The 14,792-nt window shown below is 40.7% G+C and overlaps 1 long non-coding RNA gene across 3 annotated transcripts in view; it reads right to left on the bottom strand.

The window, feature by feature from the left end:
* Nucleotides 1–303: 303 nt before the first annotated feature.
* Nucleotides 304–14,792, bottom strand: part of LOC126953887 (uncharacterized) — a 29,684-nt gene continuing 15,195 nt past the window's right edge. For 2 of the 3 annotated variants that reach the window (XR_007725396.1, XR_007725397.1), the window contains 3 exons: nucleotides 4,143–4,235; nucleotides 2,502–2,617; nucleotides 304–749 (listed from right to left, as the gene is read on the bottom strand). This is a non-coding gene — a long non-coding RNA (uncharacterized LOC126953887). The remainder of the gene's footprint in view (nucleotides 750–2,501; nucleotides 2,618–4,142; nucleotides 4,236–14,792) is intronic. The other variant, XR_007725398.1, reaches the window with a different exon arrangement.

Here is a 14,792-nt window from a genome sequence, read left to right as displayed (position 1 = left end):
AAAATTGCCAGGCATGATGGCGTGCACTTGTAGTCCCAGCTGCTTGGGGGACTGAGGTGGGAGGAGGATGGCTTGAGTCCAGGAGGTCGAGACTGCAGTGAGCTGAGATCATGCCACTGCACTCCAGTCTGGATGACAAAGTGAGCCCCTGTCTCCAAAAAAAAAAAAAAAAAAGAAAGCTGGATTTCTTTCTCACTAAGGGAGACAGGGAAAAACCACTAATTTCTGGAGGGACACTCCTTAATTAGGGCATTCTACAACATATGTAATATTATATTTAAGACTATGATAAGAATGGGTTAGATTAGGAGTTAAGTTAGATTGGGAGTTAAGAAACAGCAGCTCATGGCTAAGGTGCCAGCTGTAGTCAATTGAACTTTCATGCCTTCCATGTTCACAGTGATCCAGGGATGTTCTTCCTGCAGGCTCATAGGCGGTCCCCAGGGCTGCCACGTGTCCTAGACAAGATGTATGAGGAAAGTAGGGCACATATTCCAAAATAAGAGTTATTAGTTTTTTTATTGTTGATATTTTATATTTTCTTTGAAGTAGCTCTTACTCTTGGAGCAAATACCAGTCTGGTTCCACTGGGACTTCACCCTGATTCAGAGTTTTCTCTCAAATCCTCAGTTCTAGGCATTCCACAGTAAGTGGATATGTCTGCAGCTTGTTTGCGAACATGCTGGAAGATTCATAGAGCCACTTTAAATCCCCAGGTCCATAGATGCAGGTATCTCGCTGATAGTGACCTGCAAGTAAACAAGAAGACATCAAGAGAAACCAAGTGAAACAATAACCAAACAAAAACATCTTGCATCCGGAGAGAGAAAGCGTTCTGGATTCTTTCAGCTCTCTGAGATGAGTGTTTGTGGTGTAAGATACGCTGCTTCACTTGCAAATGAATCTCTCAACTGCATTTATTTGCAAAAGCAGCAAGGGTGAGTCTGAAATAGAATTTTGTGGGTGAATGCAAGTTTCAAGCTGACAAGTTGTAGAAATTTATAGCACGAATTCATTCAGTAAATATGACAATGGTTATTCCTACTACCAGGTGACACTTCAGATTTGCAAGATGAATCAGGCATCTGATCACATCTGGAGAGGCATATATAAGGAAAAGAGAATTTCCCCAAATACTGAAGTACAGAATAAAATATGCTACATGCCCCAGAAACCTATGGAGTACTGTGGAAGTTAGGTCAAGGAGTACAAATAAAGGCCTACATGAGGTAGTAAGTTTTTTTAAAAAAATTGTCTCAAATTATACTTTAGTTTCCTAAGCATCTTTGCATAGCCAATAAGTAAGAATTTGGATGACTAAGCACACGTGGTCTTACACAGAAGACAGCACTATCATGCTATGTGTATATGTATCATGCTATGTGTATGGTTGCAAGTTTAGGAAATGAAGTATCTCTCTTCTCCTAATGACTCTAGTCAGTACATCCTTCCCAAAGAATCCTCTCCACTCCACATAGCCCCTTCTCACTGACTGCCTCCTCTGTCCAACTCCAAGCTGGAACTAGAAGCCACACACTTCTCCCTCCCTCCCACAATGCTTCACCTTCACAGCAACCTGGAGTGCCCCAGAAACCATGCTGGGAAGCCTGACCTCAAAATGCCATGCCCTCTTCTTTTCCTTGTTTTATCATATTGCTCCTTTAGCTGCTATCCTGCCCTTAGGGGGAAGCTGAGACCCAAAGGGTTCACGGGGTGTGACCACGCAATGGTGGTGGGGGATGGTTCAGGGTTGGCAGGCACAGGGTTGAAGAGGGACATTATGTTCTTGTGTGTCGAAAGGACCCTGTACATGGACAGTAGGGAAGAATCGTAAGCCCTGCATGGTGTGGTTAGAGGCGTGGCTTTAGAAGATGACTTTGACTTTGGCAGGAGTGTAAAGGAAGGATTTAAAGGATAAAGATGACTTCTACTGACAGGCACACGGTGAATTTACGTGCACAACAGGAAAGGACGAGAGACATCGACAGTAGGAAGGGGCTGGGTGAGCTGAACTGGAGAAAGGAGAAAGGTAGCAAGGCACAGGAGCTTTCACTGGCACCACGGGTGCAGGTCAGAGAAAGGAGGCAAGGTTAGAAGTGACATCAATTGGCGTAAGGGAGAGGAAAACACTGGGTTAGTTTTGCTTCCGATGAAGTAAAGTTGTGTGAAGAGATGTGGGCACACAGACACATCCACATACTGCAGTGTGGCCCATCTCAGTGTTCTAAATGCAAAGCTGGCCTAGGGGGCATGCCATCAGTGTTCTCTCCTAGAAAACAGGCAGCTGCTATGTTTCAGAGCATGGTTTCCCAAACTGCGATCTGTGAAACACGAGAGTTAAGAGAAAGACATGAACGAGATGAACTACTAAAATAGGGGTGGTGGTTCTATGGTCAGATAAGTTGGAAAAAGATTGCATGTTGCTCCCCGTATCACCAGATGAATGGCTCTGAAATTTCTGCATTATTTTCTCAGCGTTTCCCAAATGGATTGGGCCATACCTTTTCTCATCACATCCTTGCAGAGTCTGGTGTTACAGAGTGTGATGTTCCAACTTCATGTACTGCAGGGGTGTCCTACAGATGGGGGCTGTTTTCCCAACTATTTAACCACTAGTCTGCAGTGAGAAAATGAAGAAATTGGGCAGATAGGGGAACTTTTATAACAATCTGACAGTACCGCAACATCCAGGCAGCATTTTGGTTTTTTTAAAAATTAATTCTTTTCATTATATTTTATAATAATGTTGCACAACTGACTGGAAAGAAAAAACTGGCTCTTCACATATGGGTAAGAAGCACTTTTAAAAAAAGCAATGACTTAAAGACATTGTTCTCATAGATTTTTTTTTTTTTTGGAGACAGAGTCTCGCTGTCTTGGCCAGTCTGGAGTACAGTGGTACGATCTCGGCTCACTGCAACCTCCACCTCCCAGGTTCAAGTGATTCTCCTGCTTCAGTCTCCCAAGTAGCTGGGATTACAGACATGTGCCACTATGCCCAGCTAATTTTTGTATTTTTAGTAGAGACGGGGTTTACCATGTTGGCCAGGCTAGTCTCAAACTCCCAACCTTGGGTGATTCGCCTGCCTCGGCCTCCCAAAGTGCTGGGATTACAGGCGTGAACTACTGTGCTGGCCTTGTTCTCAGACATTTGAATCTCATGGATTAGAAATACTAAGAAGATTAACAAATATATAATGGCCAACTTTTTGTTTTGCCATTTAATTAAGTGACTTCCATCATCTATTTCTAAATATGGTATTTTAACATACATACAAAAGAGGAAGGACTTAATTTCAAATAAAGGACGGTCCTTTAAACTTTGGAAACATGGCTTTTTTAAAAACTTGCTACATTGTCCCTTTTTCTCATTTTGCCGCGGTTCAGTGAGGATTTTATCACGCAGCAGCATTCTTCATAGACTAGGCTGTGAAAATGACTCCAAGAAAAATGAGTTCTCAGCTGCTGGGTCCAAAAGGAAGAGAGAGGGGAAGTGAGGAGGGGCTTTCAAACAGACTCTTTCCCTGAAGGCACCAAGAACAAAACCAGAGCAAATCTCTCCGCGGTTCACAAACAGGAGGTCATTTTCACACCCGTCTATATATTAAGATGACTCATGAACTAAGAATACACCAAAGAATTTTGTAACTTGTTCCACATCAAGCAAATATGTGTGTGTGTGAGCAGGGAAGTCTAGTCAAATGCTACCATGTGCAGTGTGTTCCTAGGACTTGGAGGGCTTTCTGCTTTCCATCTAGCTATTACTGCAGGAGGCAGAGACTTAAGGGAGGCAGGTTGCAGTGACAAAGCCCTAGGCTCCAAGTCAGAGGGCCACGTTCTGCTCCTGGTCCTGCCTCTCACTGGCACCTCACGGGCTTGTCATTTTCTTTCTCAGAGCCTCAGTTTCCCTATCTATAAAATGAGGAGGATTTTAAAGCTCTAAATCTATAAGATGAAATAATTACTGCAAATCTACTGGCATGTTTTGAGGGCTATTAATTCTTGACCACTCGCATTATGACCCAGGCACAATCATTTCTGTGATCATTCCAGACAGATACTGTCATTCTTTCATTCCCTCTCTTTATTCTAATGGTGAAAATGGAAGTTCCATTAGAGAAGAAAAAAGGAGAAAGTGTTACCGTGACAGGCTATGTGCATAGTTTCCTGAAAAATCCACTTCACAGCTCTAAGACTCGCAGCTGAGATTTCTTGGTTTATGGATCCAGGGGCATCTACAGTGTTCGTGAGGAGAGAGACAGAAGTGGTTGGAATCAGTCAGGGAATTGTGGAGGGTCCCTAAACAAGCCGTGTTCTTCCTGCAGGACTTGGGAATTTGTCTATTTGTTCCCTTTGCTGTTGGCCCAACCATGGAGTCTTTTTCTTTTTTTTTTTTTTTTTTTTTTTTTTTTGAGACGGAGTCTCGCTCTGTCGCCCAGGCTGGAGTGCAGTGGCCGGATCTCAGCTCACTGCAAGCTCCGCCTCCCGGGTTTACGCCATTCTCCCGCCTCAGCCTCCGGAGTAGCTGGGACTACAGGCGCCCGCCACCTCGCCCGGCTAGTTTTTTGTATTTTTTAGTAGAGACGGGGTTTCACCGTGTTAGCCAGGATGGTCTCGATCTCCTGACCTTGTGATCCGCCCGTCTCAGCCTCCCAAAGTGCTGGGATTACAGGCTTGAGCCACCGTGCCCGGCTATGGACTCTTTTTCTTGAGACACCAACGAACCAATAAAACAAACCATTAGGGAACCACCTATTCCTTGATCCACCTCCGTGAATCTTTTACTTAATGAGACACGGAAATCGAATGCATTAAAGACTTAATTTTTAGAATGTAACATATTAGCCTTTAAATATGATTTAATATGTATAATAAGGATTCAAACATACAAACTACTTAGCTGAATTTCTAAAACACATTACAGGAAAAGTATTTCCTTGTGACGGGTGTTCTCAAAGGCTAGCATACCTCAGAATCACCTGGGCTTGAAAACGCAGATGGCTACCCCTCCCTGCAGAGTTTCTGATTCTGCGGGTCTGGGGAGGGCCAGATAATTTCATTTCCAAGTTTCCAGTGCTGACTGCTCCAGGAACCATACTTTGAGAACTGCAGACGTACAAGAAACTATACTTTTTGATGATGATCTTAGAATGCCCCTTTTGGGCTGAGCATGGTGGCTCACACCTGTAATCCTAGCATTTTGGGAGACCTAGGTGGGAGGATCATTTTTGCCTAGGAGTAGGAGATCAGCCTGGGCAATATAGCAAGATCCCATCTCTATTTTTTATTTTATTTTATTTTATTTTATTTATTTATTTATTTATTTATTTTTTTTTAAGACAGAGTCTCACTCTGTCGCCCAGTCTGGAGGGCAGTGGTGCAATCTCAGCTCATTGCAACCTCTGCCTCCCCGCTTTAAGCAATTCTGCCTCAGCTCTTGAGTAGCTGGGATTATAGGCGTGCACTCTGCAGGGAGGGGTAGCCAATAATTTTCCTGTAATGTGTTTTAGAAATTCAGCTAAGTGGTTTGTGTGTTTGAATCCTTATGATAGATATTAAATCATATTTAAAGGCTAATATGTTATATTCTAAAAATTAAGTCTTTAATGCATTCAATATCCATGTCTCATTAAGTAAAAGATTCATGGAGGTGGATCAAGGAATAAATGGTTCCCCAGTGGTTTGTTTTGGTGTTCACTGGTGTTCAGTAATAGCCTGGCCAACATGGAGAAACCGTGTCTCCACTAAATACAAAAACTTAGCCGGGCATAGTGGTGCATGCATATAATCCCAGCTACTTGGGAGGCTGAAGCAGGAGAATCACTTAAGCCTGGGAGGTGGAGGTTGCAGTGAGCCCAGATTGTGCCACTGTGCTCTGGCCTGGGCAACAAGAGCAAAACTCTGTCTAAAAAATAATTAATTAATTAATTAATTTTAAAAAGCATGTTTTATACTTATTTTGTAGAGGAAGCGAAGAGATCCCAACATTCTTCCACTCCATCTTCCCAAAACATAGGTGGAATTGAGGAGATTGGTCCTATAGGGTTTTCTTTTAATTATAATTTACTCTTCAATAGTGTGGATTTGAACTGAGTGGATCCACTTATACCAGAAATTTTTTCAACCAAAAGTCGATGGAAAATACAGTATTTGTGGGATGTGAAATCCACATATAGGAAGGGCTGACTTTTCCTATACTGAGCTCCTTAGGGTGTAGCAGGACAAGCCGCAGACAAAACTCCTCAGACACCGAAATAAAGAAGGAAGGGGTTTATTTGGCCAGGGGCATCGGCAAGACTTCTGTCTCTAGAGCCGAGCTCCCCGAGTGAGCAATTCCTGTCCCTTTTAAGGGTTCACAACTCTAAGGGGGTGCGTGTGAGGGGATAGTGATTGATTGAGCAAGCAGGGGGTACGTGACTGGAGGCTGCATGCACCGGTAATTAGATCGGAACAAAACAGGATAGGGATTTTCATAGTGCATTCCTATACAATGTCTGTAATCTATAAATAACAGAACCAATTAGGTCAGGGGTCCATCTTTAACTACCAGGCCCAGGGTGCGGCGCCGGGCTGTCTGCCTGTGGATTTCATTTCTGCCTTTTAGTTTTTACTTCTTCTTTCTTTAGAGGCAGAAATTGGGCATAAGACAATATGTGGGGGTCCTGGAAACAATCCCCCCATATACTGAAGGACAACTATATAGTTTCACATAAATACTAAATCTGCCACTTCACCATCTCCTTCTTCTTTCCTGGTGTTTCCCTTGGTGGCAACTGTGAAACAGTCTGGACTAGCATCCAGCTCCTCCTCATCCCACAATTTTTAATAAAGACAATCCTCTCTTATTGATTTGTAGTTGGCCACTTTATATAAAAAGATGATTAAATCTGTATCAGTTACATAAACTGAACATTTTTTTCCCCACCTTGTCTTTTATCTCGAACATTTCTTGTTTAAATTGTTTATATATATTTTGTGTTAGTGGGATCTTTCCCCATTATATTTCTTGGTGATTATTATAAGAAAGCTGTTGAATGTCTTATGTTTTAGTTCCTTCCTATCTTTTTAGGAAGTCACACAAAGATGGAAAGAAATAAGAAATCCCAGGTGACTCAGCGATTGCCCAGACCTCTGACCAACTCTCAGACACCACTTTGGTCAGTCTCTGACTCTGCTGAAAAAAGTGAGTGTTCTGTGGACTATGTGCAAAGGAGCCGCAGACCTTGAAGAAGAGAGGGAATTTGTATCATAATATTCTGGTGTCTTGCCATAATTACAACTAGAAGGAAGGCTGCTTGGAGGGCATCTCTGTACTTCTTTGCACTATTAGTGAATGGATCTGTCTAGTCTAAATATCTAGAATAGATAGCCCACAGATTGAGGGAAAATGCAGTTCGTTTTTATAGGATTCTGTTACAGCTTCTGGCCAACATTTTCAGAATGGAGGAGCCTAGATAGATGACATAATCTGGTCTTTGTAGCTAACCACACTGTGTCTCTTTTCTAGGCCACAGGTTATATGAGAGAGAGTGCTCTTAAGCATGTGGTCCTGGCACCTCCTGCCTCAACAGGAGCATGCAGAGTCAGGGTCCATTAGCAAACAAGGGCCCATAACAATGAAGACAAAAAGCCTAGGGCATGATTTTAAGAAAGATAGCCCAAGAGGAATGCGAGGTTCTAAAGAACAAGAATCAAACAACATTGTGACCAATGACTCCAAAAAGAAATTAGACACAGGGGCTATTTGATCATCTGTGTTCTAAAATGGTAGAGACAGATGGCATAAAAATAAAAATAAATAGCATGAACTCATGTAAGTATTGGGAGCAAATTATGGTCGTAAATGAACTAAGGCTTGTGGCAATTGAAAGGAAAACAGAAAGGGCACTTCAGTTATGTTTAATAGAAAGAGATGAAATAATAGACAAAGTTTAAAAAGTCAATGACTCCAAAAGAGCCAAGCAATCTTTAAAAAGGACAAAAATGAGGAACTCACACTTACTGATCTAAAAACCTACCATAAAGCTACAGTAATCAAGACAATGTGGTATTGACATAACAGTACCGATGACATAGATCAAGCCCATCCAACCCGTGGCCCATGGTGGCTTTGAATGCAGCCCAACATAAATTTGTAAACTTTCTAAAAGACATGAGTTTTTTTGCAATTATTTATTTATTTATTTATTTATTTATTTATTTATTTATTTTTTAGCTCATCAGCTATCGTTGGTGTTAGTGTATTTTCTGTGTGGCCCAAGACAGTTCTTCCACTGTGGCCCAGGAAGCCAAAAGATTAGACACCCCGATACAGATAACTATGGTCAATTGATTTTCAACAAGGTTTCCATGGCAATTTGAGGCAGGAAAGAATAGTCTTTTCAACAAATAACACAGAAATAACTGAATATCCACATAAAAAAGAATGAATTGGGATCTCTACCTCATATCTTTAACAAAAATTAAGTCGAAATGGATCAAAGATCTAAATACAAGAGTTAACAGTAAAACTCACAGAAGAAAACGTAGGAGTAAATAAATCTTTATGACCTTGGATTAAGCAATAGTTTCTTAGATAGGACACCAAAAATGCAAGTGACAAAATAAAAAATTTGACTTCATCAAAGTTAACAACTTCTGTGCTTCAAAAGATACAATTAAGAAAAGACAAGCCAGGCGCAGTGGCTCATGCCTGTAATCCCAGCATTTTGGGAAGCTGAGATCATCTGAGGTCAGGAGTTCGAGACCAGCCCTGGCCAACATGGTGAAACCCTGCCTCTACTAAAAATACAAAAAATTAGCTGGGCGTGGTGGCCCGTGACTGTAATCTCAACTACTTGGGAGGCTGAGGCAAGAGAATTGCTCGAACCCAAGGAGGCAGAGGTTGCAGTGAGCTGAGATCATGCCACTATACTCCAGCCTGGGCCACAGAGCAAGACTCTGTCTCCAGGAAAAAAAAAAAAAAAAAAAAGAAAAGAAGACAACCCACAGAATGAAAGACAGTATTTGCACATCATATATCTGATAAAGGGCTTGTATCCAGAATATATAAAGAACTCTTACAATTCAATAATAAGACAAATAACCCAATTGAAAAATGGGCAAAGCATTTCTGCTGAGTAGATACACAAATGGCAAATAAACACATAAACAGATGCTTGACATAATTAGTTATCAGGGAAATTTAAATCAAAGCCACAATGAGTTATCAATTTACATCCACTAGGATGGCTAGAATTAAAAAGTCAGATAATAGCAAGTGTTGACAAGGATGTAGAGAAATTGAAATCCTCGTGCATTGCTAGTGGGAATATAAAATGGTACAGCCACTTTAGAAAACAGTCTGGCAATTCCTCAATTAAGCAAGAATATGACCCAGAAATTCTGCTCCTAGGTGTATACCTAAAAGAAATGAAAGCAATTATGTCCACACAAACATTTTTACATAAATGTTTATAGTAGCATTATTCATACTAGCTTAAAAGTGGAAACAATTCAAATGTCTATCAACTATTGAATGGACAAACAAAACGTGATATGCAATGAAATATTATTTAGCCATTAAAAATGTAGTACTGATACATGTTACAATATGGATGTACCTTGAAAATATTATGCTAAGTGAAAGAAGCCAGTTTTTAAAGGTCACATATTATATAATCCTATTTATATGAAAATCCAAAATAGAGAAATCTCTAGAACAGAAATTAATCTAGTGCTTGTTTAAGGCTGGGAGATAGGGACGGGAACGAGGAAAGAGGAGAGGGGAGAGAAGAATAGAATGATAGCTAAAGGGCACGAAGTTTCTTTCTGAGGTGATGAAAATGTTCTAAACACATTGTGCTGATGGTTGCACTTATGTGTGAATATGCCTGAGGCCACTGAACTATGCACTCCAAATTGTATTCACCCTTTCCATTTTCACCTTTACCTTATCTTGTCAAAGAGTGGTCAGTAGTTAACTAGTATACCTTTTTTTTTTTTTTTTTTTTTTAACAGAGTTTCGTCTTGTCACCCAGGCTGAAGTGCAGTGGCACAATCTCGGCTCAATGCAACCTCCGCCTCCTGGATCCCAGTGATTCTCCTGCCTCAGCCTCCTGAGTAGCTGGAATTATAGGTGTCTGCCACCATGCCCAGCTAATTTTTGTATTTTTTAGTAGAGATGGGTTTTTGCCATGTTGGCCAGGCTGGTCTTGAACTCCTCACCTCAGGTGATCCACCCTCCTCGGCCTCCCAAAGTGCTGGGATTACAGACATGAGCCACTATGCCCAGCCTAGTATACCTTGAAGATCCTTTTTGGCAGCAAAGCAATCCACATATTCCTCTTTTCTTATGGTGATATAATGTGGAATTGAATAGACTTTAATTTTTATGGCAACGGAGGAGTCTTTACTATTTACTATTACTAACAGTAATAGTTTTTACTATTTAGTAACTAATTACTAAATAGTAAAGGAAAGTATAATTTTGTATTCAAAAATTAAAATCAATGCATTACCAGGGTTTATATTCAATATACCATTGCTAAGTCTGGCTTGCCAATCTTGTGAAGCTCCTATTGCACACACACATGAATGGATCTCATTGGAACTCCATAGGGTACTTTGTTATCAGTGTAGTGCTGAGTTGGTGTTTTCAATTGCTTTTCTTGTTTTTAAATTATTATTATTAGACTTACAATTTAATTTGTTATAGCGTGATTTGCTGACACTAACCCTAGACTGCAGAGGTGTATGTTTGGCGTAGCAATATTTGGGTCTAGAATGTTTCAATGTAAGGCATCTATCACTTAAGGTAAAGCACATGTTTTCCTAAAACTTATTTGTACAGTCCCACTTCATTGGTGATATGTGATGCCTGAATCTGCTATTTGAATAACTTGCATCACACTCTTAGAGTAAGAGTAACACTGTTTCTGTATTAACGATTTATGTGCGGGTTTATTGTGTATCAGGCCAGGACTAGGGTCAAGTGATGAGGCATTCACTCTCAGGGTTATGTGAGTGCTGATCCTGAATGTGAACACCTTCTTGAGTTTTATACTCCAGGTGTTTCACATGTCTCATCCTAATCTTGACCCTGTGGTGCCTTACAAAATCCCTATATGTAAGGTCATAAAGAAATACGTCATTCAAGGCTGGGTGCGGTGGCTCACGTCTGTAATCCCAGCACTTTGGGAGGCCAAGGTGGATGGATCGCCTGAGGCCGGGAGTTCGAGACCAGCCTAGCCAACATGGTGGAACCTCATCTCTACTAGAAAATACTAAAAATACAAAAAAAAAAAAAAAAAATTAGTCAGGTGTGGTGGCATGCACCTGTAATCCCAGCTACTCTGGAGGCTAAGGCAGGAGAATGGCTTGAACCCAGGAGGCGGAAGTTTCAGTGAGCCAAGATCATGCCATTGCTCTCCAGCCTGGGTGACAAGAGCGAGACTCCATCTCAAAAACAAACAAACAACAAACAAAACCAGCCACTGAGTTTTTGGTAATCTCTTATAGCAGCCATATGAAACTAATACACATCCTGAGATAAATGAACATTTTAAGTGTTGTTTTTTGGCTTTTATATACTGTAGCTTGGTGGGCTAGATGGTGGGGTCTGGCTTTACTATTTGAGGTGGGAACAGCACTTCCAGAATCCCCACTTGTTCTGATGAGCAGAACAAGCTGCTTTCAGGTGGAAAGACTCCAGGGCCCCCCTTGGTGCTGCAGTGCCAGCTGTGATGCTGCAGTGCCAGCTGTGATGCTACAGTTGCTGCCCCCAAAGCTGTTAACTGGATATTGTTGCTGAAACTCAAGGCCACGTGGAAAGATGTGTCTATTCTGGTGGGAGCCAGAGTTCACTGCCACCTTCTGAAGCCCAGTACCTCTATTTGAATGTAAGAGGACCTATCAAAAAAATTTAGAAAACCATTTTCAATAGCTAAAGAAAAATTTGAATCTTCTGATTAAAAGTACCCTTTTTTTTTTTTTTTTTTTTTTTTAACTTGAGGTGGAGTCTTTCTATGTTGCCCAGGCTGATCTTGAACTTCTGGACTCAAATTATCCTCCCACCTCAGCCTCCTGAGCAGCTGGTATTATAGGCATGTGCCATTGAGCCTGGCTTGGAAAGTACCTATTGAGTGCCAGACAGTTAATTTTTAAAAGAAATCCACACATTAGATACTTTCTCATAAAATTTCAAGTCTTCAAAGTCAAAGAAAAAAAAGATCCTAAAAGATTATATAGTGAATAGATTATCTAGAAAGGAAAGAGATCTAATTAGTAACAGAGTCATTAGTGACATTTGATACAAAAAGTGATCAGAGCAAAGTTCCAAGGGAGATTATCTTAAATTCAGAATTATGTACCCAACAAACCTATCATTCAAGAGTGAAAACAAATGTAAGAACTCAAATAGTGTACACTACTTTCAAAACATTTATTAATAATTACCAAAAGATGTACTCTAATTGTATAAAATATTAATTTAAGAAAGAGACAAATGGAATATAAGAAAACATAGCAAGCAGAGAAATAAGTTAAACTCATAATTAAGTGTAAGTAGTTGTTGATAACATTACTTTGATGCTCATGGTAATTGTGAAGAAATTGCCTAAGAATTGCCTAAAAAGTAGAAGCAAAGATTAGATAAATCTGGTGTATTCTCTCTCCCTGCCCTAATTTCTACTTTTGATAGAAAAGGTCTTTCTCTTTCAACTCTTATAGCTTTTTTCTTTTTCTTGCCTTATTGAGCTGGCTACAGTTTCCTTTAAAATGTTGAATATGAAAGTGGTAATGTCATCCTTATTACTTTAAATAAAATACTTCTGATATTTCATCTTTAAGAATGACATGTTTGGGCTGGGCACAGTGGCTCATGCCTGTAATCCCAGCACTTTGGGAGGTCGAGACGGGTGGATCACAAGGTCAGGAGATCAAGACCATCCTGGCTAACACAGTGAAACCCCGTCTATACTAAAAATACAAAAAAAAAAAATAGCTGGGTGTGGTAGCAGGCACCTGTAGTCCCAGCTACTCAGGAGGCTGAGACAGGAGAATGGCGTGAACCCAGGGGGTGGAGCTTGCAGTGAGCCAAGATCGCGCTGCTGCATTCCAGCCTGGGCAACAGAGCGAGACTCCATCTCAAAAAAAAAAAAAAAAAAAGGAATAACATGTTTGCAGTAGATTTTTGGTAGGTAGTTATACATCCAACTTATCCGTGAGTTTCCTCATTTAGCCTCTTCTCCTTTGCTTCTTTGGAACCAAACCAGGTCCATAGACATTCTTTCTGTCAGTTCAGACATTGTTATTGCACTGCTATAAAAAGAAGCCAGGACTCGTGCTTTTGTTCCTCTAAGAGTGTCCTCTCACCTTGAAGAAATCGACTTTGCTGGCTCTTTCTGAGATTTGTGGAAATCAATATCCCCTGCCTGCTTCTTCCCACATGCAACACTGTGATCTTTGCTGCTTTGGAAGCTCCTTCACATACTTCATGGTTTACAGTTTCCATTTCTTCTAGTTTCAATAAAGTTAGAGTTTGTAGTTCTCATTTTCCTTATGGCTTTTGGATATTATCCACTGAAGGGGATTGCTAACTTTTTATTGACATCATCCAGTAAAAATCACAGCCAAATTCTTATCAGAACCTTACAGGCTAATCCTAGTACTAATTGGCAAGTGCAAGGACCAAAAATAGCCAAGAACATTTTGAGCATAATAACTGAAATGATGCTATTGCTATTAGAAAAATAGACTAATGGAAGATAATAGCTTAGAAACTGACCCAAGGAACTTAGACTGAGAAGGAAATGGCACTAAAAATCAGCACTATTCAATAAATGGTACTGGAAACATTAGCTATCCAAATGGAGAAAGATAATATTAGATGTATTGCTTTTGCTGCCCCCCACAAATAATTTTCAGATATATCAAAATGGTAAAACCAGAAAAATCATTAATAGAAAATATGGGAGAATATTTTTATGGTCTCAGGGTAGGGAAGGATTTCTTAGAGAAGGCTTAAAATATAGAGACCATTATAGTACCAGGAAGGCTGGAGTAACAAGGGAGGACGTGCAAGCTGGGTGTGGTGTCTCATGCCTGTAATCCCAGCACTTTGGGGGGTCAAGGCAGGAAGATTGCTTGAGACCAGGAGTTCAAGACCACTCTGAGCTACATAGGGAGACCCTGTCTTTTCAAAAAATAAAAATAAAATTAGCCCGGTATGGTGACACACACCTGTGGTCTCAGCTAGTCGGGAGGCTGAGGCAGGAGAATTGCTTGAGCTCAGGAGGTTGAGGCTGCAGTGAGCTGTAATTGCACTACTGCATTCCAGACTGAGCAACAGAGTAAGAAGCTGTCCACCCTGCTGCCCCACAAAGAAAGAAAGAAACTAAGGAAGGAAGGAAGGAGAAAGAAAAAAAAGAAAGGAAAGGAAAGGAAGAAAGAAAGAAAGAAAGAAAGAAAAAGAGAGAGAGAGAGAGAGAGAGAGAGAAGAAAGAAAAAAGAAAGAAAGAAAGAAAGAAAGAAAGAAAGAAAGAAAGAAAGAAAGAAAGAAAGAAGAAAGAAGAGAAGAAGAAGGAGGAGGAGGGAAGGAAGGAAGGAAGGAAGGAAGGAGGAAGGAAGGAAGGAAGGAAGGAAGGAAGGAAGGAAGGAAGGAAGGAAGGAAGGAAGGAAGGAAGGAAGGAAAGAAAGAAAAGGTGAGAGGCCCAAGGTGAGGAGGGAGGGACAAGAGTTGGGCAGACCCTGTGGCAACCTGCAGGCTTTAATGAGTTAAAGACTTTTTGGCAAAGTGGCAAAAGTGCTTGAAG

This window comes from Macaca thibetana, chromosome 4, assembly GCF_024542745.1.
Source record: "Macaca thibetana thibetana isolate TM-01 chromosome 4, ASM2454274v1, whole genome shotgun sequence".
Taxonomy (NCBI): domain Eukaryota; kingdom Metazoa; phylum Chordata; class Mammalia; order Primates; family Cercopithecidae; genus Macaca; species Macaca thibetana.
This window is presented reverse-complemented; position numbering and strand designations above follow the sequence as displayed.